Below are 10,644 nucleotides of genomic sequence, written 5' to 3' on the forward strand. Positions count from 1 at the left end.
AACCATTGCCTAGGTCGCCATTTTCTTTTTCTATCACATGCACAATGCATCATTCTAGGTCTGCCATGAATGATTTGCCAGTATTTCATCCCACAAAGCCTGTATATTTACTGGGAGAAGAAAACAGGAAAGACTCACATCAACTAAACAAGCATCTTTGGTGTCAAGTGCCTGTATTTTTGCATCAGCACCCACAGGTTCTCCAGTCTCCCTTGCTGAATGAGATCCCCAGCAGGGATGAATATTCATAAGAAATAACTGGGAAGGGCTGTGATTTTCAGCAAAGCAAATTTTCCCGGGGGAGGAGGAGTGTACTTTCTCTGATGCTTCTCCAGTGCATGTTCAGCCCCAGGAGACACCTTCCAGGCTCCTCAGCCAGGGTTAGGGAAGCTGCTTGGTGCTGAATGTACCATCACCTGCTGCAGATCGGTGTTTTCTGCTGAGGAGAGTGGCATCCCCTGCCCTGTCCCGCTGACCTCAAAGAAGCCATGCTGCCCTCTAAACCAGCCCCAAATCAGACCTGTTATTTTTAATTCATGGTTGCAGCACAGATTCTGAGCTCCAGATTCTAATGGTAAAAGAGATTTCTGCCCTGCTCTCAGTCGGTTTGGGTTGCTCAGCCCTTTCCGTTCGATGAGGTTCTTTTTTCCTCCTGTATTTCCCTGCTACTCTGGCTGCCCAGCCAGCTGACAGTGACATTACTGCTGTCACATGCCCATGACTGACAGCCGGGGGAGCGCCGAGAACCTGATGTTCTGCCACTGCCGCCCGGCTCTGCACATCCCCACTCTGAATTACAGGACCTTTGTTTTCCACCTGCTGGAAGTGGCTGTGGTTCAATTGCAGGAGGATGCGCGATTTAGCCGGTGGAGGGTGAATAATTTGGCACGGAGCATTCCTTGTTATTCTGTCAAGGAGCCTGTGTGTCAATCGATGGGCTAACAATTATGATCAATGTCAACAGGAAAAAACAAAAAACCACCACTAAGCAGTCAGTAATGTGCACAGGCACGGAATGGCCTGGCTGCAGCTGCCTGGAGAGGGGATGGGGACAAGGTTACAAACCTGGATCCTCCTTCACAAGCTCACCCCGCTTTGGATTTTAGTTACTGAAAGGCAGGATTTGGAGTTTGTCAGCAGGTCCAGCACATGCTCAGCACATTGCACCAAGGCAGTGTGTGCCCCGGGCCAGCTCCAGCACCAGTGGGCACCTGGGCACTGACTGCTGCCGGCAGCCCCAGAGCGGTCAGTTCATATCCCTGTTAAACCCCTGTGACTTCTCCAAAGAAAATGAGCCACGACCTGCTCTGACTTTTTTACACTCGTGCTCCAGTGCCTGAGACACAGCCAGTGTGTCACCAGGCTGGAAACTCTGGGAGCACATGGTCCTGGCAGGAGAGACAGACCAGAAGGGCTGCGATGTCCCGGTGCTGGTGGCCACAGCAGCTCCCACCAGTGCTGGTGGCCGCTGAGGCTTTTGTGTCCCCCATCTGCAGGAACAGTGGGGGTGCTGCAGTCCCGGGGTGGGCTGGCACCTCAAGCAGCTCAGGCACGGTGCACGCTGGCAGCACCTCCTGTAATTAATGCAGCTCAGACACAGCTGATGTGCCACTTGGGGAGATGCAGGAGCATTTCAGAAGAATGCTTGATGCCCTCTGTCACTCACTGCCAGCAATAACGCTCCTCTCCGCTGTCACACCACACTCCTCGGATGTTGAATTAAACAGTGGGTCTTTTGATGCTGCCGAAGTAACTGTTGCATTAATTATCCATAGAATTTGCACATGCACCTTACACAGCAAGAAAGGTGCACTTCCCCCAGACTAATGCATATTTGAATTCTCAGCCCCCTCCCTCCGAATCACCCATCCAGTCACTTGGGCTGCCAGAATGCGTTGTGCCAACTCGCATTCATATTGTTTATTAATGAACTGCACCTTGAAAGTATGAGATCTTTGCCAGAGGTTATTTTTACTACCACGTTAGTTAAGGCTGAGAGTATTATTTTACATGCCAATGAATAATTTACCTGCCGTTAAAAACCTTATTCTGAAGCAATCCCCAACACTGGCCACCCCTTACCTGTGCAGGTGCATGTGTGCACCAGGGATGTGCTGCACGCGGGGTCCCGTGTGCACGGGTCTTAAATGGCTGTGTAAAACCGAATGTCCACAGAACCAGAGTTTTCATGAGGTGTGGCTGAATCTCAAAGTTTATAGCTTAGGAAAAAAGGGATCATTGTGATACCACGTTTTTTGCTTGTGCTTTTTCTGAGATCGCTATTTTCCCCTTAGATTCTCCACACCTCCTGATTATTTATAGCATAGCAGAACTCAAGCCTTATAACATACCACGCATGACTTCTCCTTGCACTTAGTGCTAGGGGACACCAGGCACTATCGGTAAAAGATTTAACTTATTAATAGAGTAAAGCTAGAACAAAGCTCTGTAATTTGGTATTAGCTTTCCCAACCTGATTGTGTTTATTTAGAAAGCAGCTAAGACACAGACTTGTGGGGCTATAAATCAGCAGAAAATCAAACGCTAACATGTAAATAAATTGCAAATCAGCTGAGAAATTGGTTTCATTTTGAGACGATAAAGCATATTTCTCCTGTACTGATTTTATAAGGTGCCCCTTAAGAATTGTAATATTTCTGTGTGGTAATGATAAACATTAGTGAGTTGCTTTAGAAATGAAAAAATGGCAACCCTGTGGGGATTTGAAAAACATATGCACTTCAAATTTGAAAATCCAATTTAACTGTCCATTATATGGGGAATAAAAAAAAGGTAAGGATAGGATAATTTTGCAGTTACACAGCATTTGACTAAATCTGATTCAGGGATGACAGCTACACTTTAAAAGCTACATGTCTGAATGTAAGGAGACAGCAAATCATTTATTTATGATTGTAATCTAGCTCCTGTCTAACAAGTTAACAACTGTGCAGAGTGCTCCCTGAGTGGAGGCAGCCTGTGTAGGCTTGTCAGTTAGCACTTTTTAAAACACTTTTCATAGAATTTCTGTTAAAAAAAAAAAAAAAAAAGAGAGACAAAAGAGAGTCTCTGTCAAATTTACCCAAACAAGCAGATGTTAAAATGGCAAAAGTTTGAAGAAACAAATCCTGATCTTAATTTCATACAAAGCACCTTTTGCAAGAGGTGAACAGCGATCAGAGAGGCAAACAGAACAGATAGGTCACTTGCACAAACCTGACCAGCAGCCCATAGCTGTGGCAGCAGGATGGAACCCAGCGGGAGGAGTTAAACAGGAGAGATCATTCACCGATATTGGGAAAGCTGAAATTTACATGGGTTCAAATAGTTACCAGACAACTTAATGGCAGAAAAATCCATCATACTTCTATACATTGACATTATTTCTCGCTCTGAAAGATCTTGAGCCTTAAATTACTAGAGGTTAATAGAGTATTTGATGAAGTATCATTGTTTGCTTGCTCTGTTCTTGTGCTCTTCAGGGCGTGTTTGCCATTGCTCTCTCCCACAGATGAGCTACAACAGCTATTTTTATGCTCTTAACATGTTATTTTAGCAGCTAGAGATGTATCTAATGTTCAACATAAATCAAACATTTTCTTTGATGTGACTTGTCTTGGCCTCCTTGACGCCTGTGGCTCCTCTCCCATTTGTTTCAATGGCATCTCGATTGTACCTGTTGCACTGAAGAGCGAACACTGAACCAACACGCCCTGTGCCACGCAGCTCTGGGCTGGCTCCGTGGTGAACGGTGAAGATGGCCCTTTCCAGCTCCCCTCTGACTTTAGGAACAATTTATGTAAACGTGTTCCTCTTCTCAAAGTTTTGAAAACAATATCCTTGTTTAGGACACATCCCCATGCATGTGAGCTGTCCCCACCCCAGGGATGTTCTCACAGGTGGTGCCACCTCGGCACAGTGAGCTGAACGTGGTCTTGGGCATTTGGGAGTTTCGCACTGATTCTCTATGTGTTAGTGCAAAAATGACCATAAGACGTGCTTTGATAAACTTCAGTGGCAGCAGTTTAGACCAGAATGCCCCCAGTTTAGACCAGACTGCCCCCAGTTTAGGCAGGACTTCCCTGAGTTTAGACCATTGCCATTGCAGCGGAGGCTTCTTGTCAGTTAGAGGGTGTGTTGAACCCGACTCGTGATGCCTGCAGGGACAGAGTGGGTCCAGCTCCACAACCTGCTGTGCCACACTCTGGCTTTGGCTGCCTCCACTATCGGGGGGATCCTGACAGCCCTGGCACCCCCATTGTTCCCCGACAGGGGTCAGGGCACCCCAGCATGCGGGGCCAGGGAGATCATACCCCTGCACTTATCCCAGGCAAAGGAACATCTGTGTATGAGGTTCAGGGTGCTGCTGTCTTTTGTGAACTGAGAGGGTTGTTGTTCTAGAGCCACAGAACAAGTGTCACTTTTTACTTTGCATTTCCCTGAATTTGTTCAGTTTTTTAAAAGTACCAATGTCAAAAAGCACTCATTCTGACTATGTGATATTGTGCAAAACCCTTGCCGCCGGAGCAGAGGGAGGCATGCTGCTCTGTGCAGAGGTATCTGTGTATCTGTACCCTGTGCCTTTCCCCTTGCTGAGGGACAGAAACCCCCAGTGTTCCCTGCCAGGGCACAGCTGGCTGGGGGTGCAGAACACACTCCAGATGTGTGCAGGAGCTGCACTCCGGGAAGCCCTTTGGTTGTTGTGCATGAGATTCACAAACAACTGAAGAGGGAAAGTAGGAGCTGGTGGTTGTCAGATAGTATCACCCTCACACCCTCTGCTGAATGTTAATACGTGTAACTCAACACAAGAAGTCTCTGCCTGTTTATTTACCTTGGATTAGGTCAGTGGCTGAAAATACACAGTTTTGCTTTTTCAGATAAAATAATTCTTTTCACATAGTAAATGCTGGGTTTGTAATTAATGATTTTTCCTTTTTTGATGTAGGGGGGGAAAGTAATTGCAGAGTCTTAGTGATGCAGGTGAAGTTTGGTTGTTTTTAAATTACATACTGTGATATTCTGCAATAAGAAGATATTTAAAATATGCTTTGAAAAGAGTTGTTAGCAGAGTATTTTGGAAAAAAACAGCAGTAGAAGAATCAGGGCTTTTCCTTCATTCTTGCTGGCCACTCGCTGAACTGATTATTCTCCTGTTGGAAAGGAATGCCTACAGTATTATTTAAATTAGATTAAAAGTAAAAGTGGTTTAGATAGTGTAGGAGTCTGCCCCACTCTTTTTTTCTTAAGGGAGGGAAAAGAACATTTCAGAAATCCGTGTGTAATTAGGATCACTGAGGTCTTAGGTAATTGCAGTTTCCCCTCCCTGTGTCCTCATGCTTTCTGTGCTACAAAAGAATGAAAAAAAAGTCGTTATTACTGTGTTTTTTAAAATGAATCATTGGTTGCTATCATGTCATCGTGCAGAGGGGACATGTCCCTGTTGGTAATGTCACAGTGGAAATACCTGTGTGGCTGATGATCACCGCAGCCAAGCACACAGCTCCCTGCAGCGCCCGCAGCCTGAGCTGGGCTTGGCTGGGCTGGACTTGGTTGGGCTGGGCTGGGCTGCTGGTCGGCAGCAGCAGCCAGGAGGCCGTGGAAAATGGCACCGTTAAACCAGGCAGCAATCTGTGGGGTCCTCCGAACCTTATCATCCATGCAAGTCAACAACTGTGCTAAATTGAAATTGTAGAGTTGATTAAACGACGTATTTAAGGCCCCATAAAAGAAAGCAAGTGAGCCAGGAAAGGAACGGGGCGCGGGGGGAGCAGCAGCATGGGGAGGGTTTATCTCACCACCAGCAGCAGGCTCAGCCACTGATCTAATCAAATTATTCAGCATTAAAAAACTGCCAAGGCATTCCAGTGCTGCAGCTTCCAGAGGCCCAGCTGGGATCAAATGCTAATCAACATCTCCACGATATTTATTCCCACTGTCAGTCTGGTACGTGTTTGTTTTCCGAGCACTGCATACTAAACCGAAAGATCAAGATGAATTGGTGGAGATGGGAGATGACGAGCAGCCAGGCTAAACACACAGAAAAATACCGGCTATGGGGAAACGGGGACAGCGGGAGGTGGCTGCAGGGAGATGCACAGCCTGGGCTGGTGGAGGGGCCAGGGGCCCCCCCCATGGCACAGTGCAGCTGGGATGCACCCACCCGCCAGCAGGGACACCGCAGCCTTGTGCCCCTCGAACCACAACCTTGTCCCCTCACACCCCGGTGCCACCGCTGCATCCTCGCAGCATCCCCAGGCTGGTCCCACAGTGGTTCCTCAGCACAGGGGGATGGCCGGTGCCCAGCGGTGTGGGAACGCTGCACCAAGTGCTGGTCCTCAGACCCCCAAAGGCCACATTCAAACTGGCGAGGTCCTCCTTATGCACTAGCCACCAGAGCACTAGGAGACTAATTAATTTCCTTTTTGTTTTTCAGAGTTTCATTTTTAAATTACAGTCTTCCCTCCTCTCTAATAAATACTCAACAATTAAAGCTTTTTTTTCCCCGACATGCGATTCCAACATCTCAGTGTCCCACCCTCCTGTCACCTTCCCTGCCATAAACAGATTCGTAAAAACTGCTTTTGACGCCCCAGCTGCCATTAGCCACTTAAAATCCCATAATTATCATCCTATCATGGGCCTGTTAACGAGCAGTAAAAATAAGGCCATTGAATATGGTAATTTATTCGTAAATTAGCCTAATGAGAATAGGTTTCAGACACTGTTTACTTTCTAGCTGCCTGTTTCAGTGCGGTGCAGGCTGCGGGGATGGCAGAGCTGTTTGTCAGCGCGGGAGCTCTGCCTGGGTGGCAGCAGCAGCTCCCACTCCAGTTGGGAGAACTGGGGTTCCCAGCCCGCTCCTGTGCTGACCTTCCCACAGCCTTCCTGCACTGTCCTGCTCTGCCATCAGTGTCACCATCACCAGTGTCCCCACTGCCAGTGTCCCCACCACCAGCACCGGGTGCCGTACCACAGCAGCGCCCACGTGGGTGCAGTTCTGCATGAAGATGCTGACGATTCCTCTCCAGTTCTTGCACTAAGGTTGGGCACTGTGCTCACTGCTGGAAAACTGCACTGTTGGCTCCCCAGGAGACCTCCCAGCCTTGTCCACCTTGTGTCCTGCTTCCTCAGCCTCTCAATTTGTGGAGGTTAAAGAGTCACTGCCTGAAAAGCCAGCTCAGAGCAGCAAACACTATCTTGTCACAGAGCAGGTTTCTGCCGACCACCACGGCCTGTCCCCATGCTTCCCAAAGCTGGGTAAAAATACCAGAATAAAAGCAGCAGAACCATACTGTACCCTAGCCTTGCAATGCAAAATAATAAGAACTTGACAGGGTCTGGCTTTGAGAAAGCAAAGCATGAGGCTTCAAGGGAGGAGGCAGTGGGAGGAAGCCTCAGCACCTGCACAAATGACGTAGAGGGAGAAACCTGCGGGTGCTCCAGGAGAGCGGGGAGGACTTTCCTTTGGAGCAACCTGCCCAGTTCACTCGGGGCTCCTGCCTGGAGCACACACCTTGTCCCATTTCTTTGGCTATTTTTGGGTGCTAACTCCCATTAAAAGAAAAAAGGGCACTGCTCACAACCTGCTGTGTTTAGCGCCTCAAACCCAGGAGCTAATAGAGATACTGTTTGGTGGCCAGCTATCAGCTAAAGCCACTGCCTGGTCCTCTGAATTAAAATGCCCATCAATCAGGCTACAAGAAGGAAGAAGAGACCCAAACGGACTCTGCTTTGAACCCAGAACTGACGGGTCTAAGCACTCCAGCACCTGGGCGGCTTATTTTTACAAGCTCTATCTTTGCAAACAGTTATTCTCAGGCAGTGGAGTGGTAATAAACCCCTGAATGAATGAGGATGAGAGGTCCTTTCAGGGAAGAGGTGAAGAGCTCTTGACTGTGAGCCTTTCACCCTCTAGAGTATTTTCATTCCTAGGCTGGCTAAAAGCCAGGAAATAAATCTGCACGGCCAGAGCATCTCAGTGGAATCACTGAGCCAGAGCCTGTAGCACCCTGCGCGCTGCCACCCACCCCCGCTCTGCTCCCCCCAGGGAGAAGCCTCCTGTGGATCAGCAGCAGCTCCATGTGCCCCCACAGAGGAAAAAGTTGATTCTGTGCACACCAACCCCTCAGCGCAGGGGAAGCCCTGATATGCCCAGCCTGGTCCTGCAAGGGAGCAGAGATTGGTGTGTCTGTAAAATGGGGAATTCGTCAACCCTGATTCCAACTGCCTCACCCCAGCCCTTCACTGAGACTGTTACCTGTGAGGAGTGGGCAGCTGGGACACATCTGGCCCAGGAGCAGCCGTGCTGGTGCGGAGGTGCTGTCCCTGCCCGGGGCTGTGCCAGGGCATCCCAGCAGGGGTGGCAGTGCCCTGCCCAGGGCTCACTGGCTGGCACAGGGGCCACCAACAGTCCCCCACTTACAGGAAAGTGAGTGGCCAGCAGCAAAGTCTGAGGGGATGTGAACGTCAAGGGCACTATCAGGAGCCTGTGCACTGGGTGCCCAGCTTCCTCTGAGCGGTGGTTTCTCGCCAAAAAAGCCCTGTCTTCACTCAAAACAAGGGCAGTCACAGAGCTCCGTGCCAACTGCTGTGCAGTGACTGTGGTGGGGACGTTCAGCACTGGAGGGGTCCCTGGGACCAGCACCAGCTCCTGCTCCTGCGGGGACTATGAAAACCAGATGCTCCAGGAGCAGGAGACTGTTGTCATAGCGAAAGTCCAGAATTCATCCAGTCATGTCGAGAGTCCTGACTGGTTTTCAGTGACTGATTTCCATGTGGTGCAGGAGGAGCGAGGTCATAGCAAAGTCTTTGTCACTTCCCAGCTGTGCTGCCTCCGACTGCTCCTTTTTGCCAGACGGTAACTCCGCAATCACAGTCTGAGGTGGCTATACTCCTGCCTTTCCATCTCCTAATTTAATTACAACTTGTTTCTTTACTAATTATAATGCTCAAATCAAAGAGCTTAAGGCCACTGTAGCAGGGAGGCTGGTGGCTGTCTCCTTTTCACTAAGATTGCCCCATTATAATTTCACTTCCTTCTGATGGAGATTATAAACACTCTGTGTCAAACCACTTCCCAGCAGTTCTCACAGTGTGAAAACGATTGAGGTCAGGAGATGCTCACAACCTACCCATCAACTCAAGTATATTCCTCAAACACTGACACGCAGTCGAACTGCGGGGAGGTCACCTCTGCAAGAAACAATCCTTCCAGCCGCTGAGCAAGTACCAAATTGCAGTGTTGGAATATAATCATGTGGAACACACTGAAAATAGCTCCCTAGGTAATAAATGGTTAACAAAAGCAGACACTTCCATCCAGCATAAATAGGAACATAATCACTGTCAGTAAGTTAACTTATTAGCGTATTGTAACAGAAGTAGCACATCCCATAACTAGGCACAAGGACACTGAGAGGTGGCTCTGGGACAGCCCTGTCTGGCAGAGCTGTGGGGGACATGGGGGATCAGCGGGACGAGGTGCAGAGCGAGCGCTGGGAGCAGCAGGTGTCTGCTGGGCTGGAAACCTGCGTGGGCTCTGCCCTTCCCCTCAGCCTCGCACATCCTCCTGTGTGCCAGTTTGATTTGCACCGGGATCAGATCAGGGATGAGGCTCCACTTCTGCACTTTCCTGAGACTCCTGTGTCTTCTCTGTGAATGCACATGACTGCTCTGAAACGGGCCAGCAAACTACAAGCGTGTGGGTATGTAGTTAATCAGTGAGACACAGAAAGCTCATCTTTGGTGGCTGATTTTATTATGAACTTGTTCCTTGTTACCAAGAACCTTGCATGAGTTCAGGGAATGGTCTCAAAGAGACACAGGTACATGGGTGCTCCCTCTCCACCTCTCAGACAATTTAGACCCACCAAACAGAAAGACTTGAGGGGGATAAACAGGCTTTGGATGTCACCTGCCCTGAGCACTCCCTCCAAAACCAGGAGGGATTTTATTTGTTTCTAGACAAGAAAACAAAGGGAGAGAAGTTTCGCAGAGCTCTGGTTTGTGCCTGCCCTGAGCAAGGGGCGCTGAGCCCCTGGCTGCTGTGGGAACCCCAGGAGCCCCTTTGCCTCCTGCCCAACCATGCGGGGGTCCCTCAGGGAAAGGGGGGATCTCCATAGGGAAGGGGGGGGCTTCATAAGGAAGGGGGGCTGCCCACCAGGACGCGGGGGCTCTGCTCCTGCCCGTGCCACTCCTTTGTGGCGCGCGTCTCGGCGGGGAGGAGCGGTGGCATGCTTCACAGCCCGGCTCTGGCGGGGATCCAGCCCAAATGAATGCATGCAAATCAATGGATCTTAGATCATTTACTGATCACATATGGGCCTATTTGCAAGTTTGTAGCAGAAGTCACATATTTTGTAGATTTGGGGGTTGATTTCTGCTTCCAGGCAATTTTTACATCTCTCCAGTTATCAACCATGACACCAGTTCTGGAGAAGGCAGACAAGGCAGTCTCGTACCTTTGTCACAACGTGCCTGTCTGGTGTCCCAGCACCCCTTTGTGAAGGGAAATTCACACAAGATTTAGATGACTCCCAGACACAGTTTGCTGGAGTAGCTTCATTTGAAAACAAAGATTTTTCCCCCTGTTTTTCTGTGTTAAATGACTGTGATTTTCTCCAGCCCTTTGGCAAAGCCGGG

This window comes from Columba livia, chromosome 17 (assembly GCF_036013475.1).
Source record: "Columba livia isolate bColLiv1 breed racing homer chromosome 17, bColLiv1.pat.W.v2, whole genome shotgun sequence".
Taxonomy (NCBI): Eukaryota; Metazoa; Chordata; class Aves; order Columbiformes; family Columbidae; genus Columba; species Columba livia.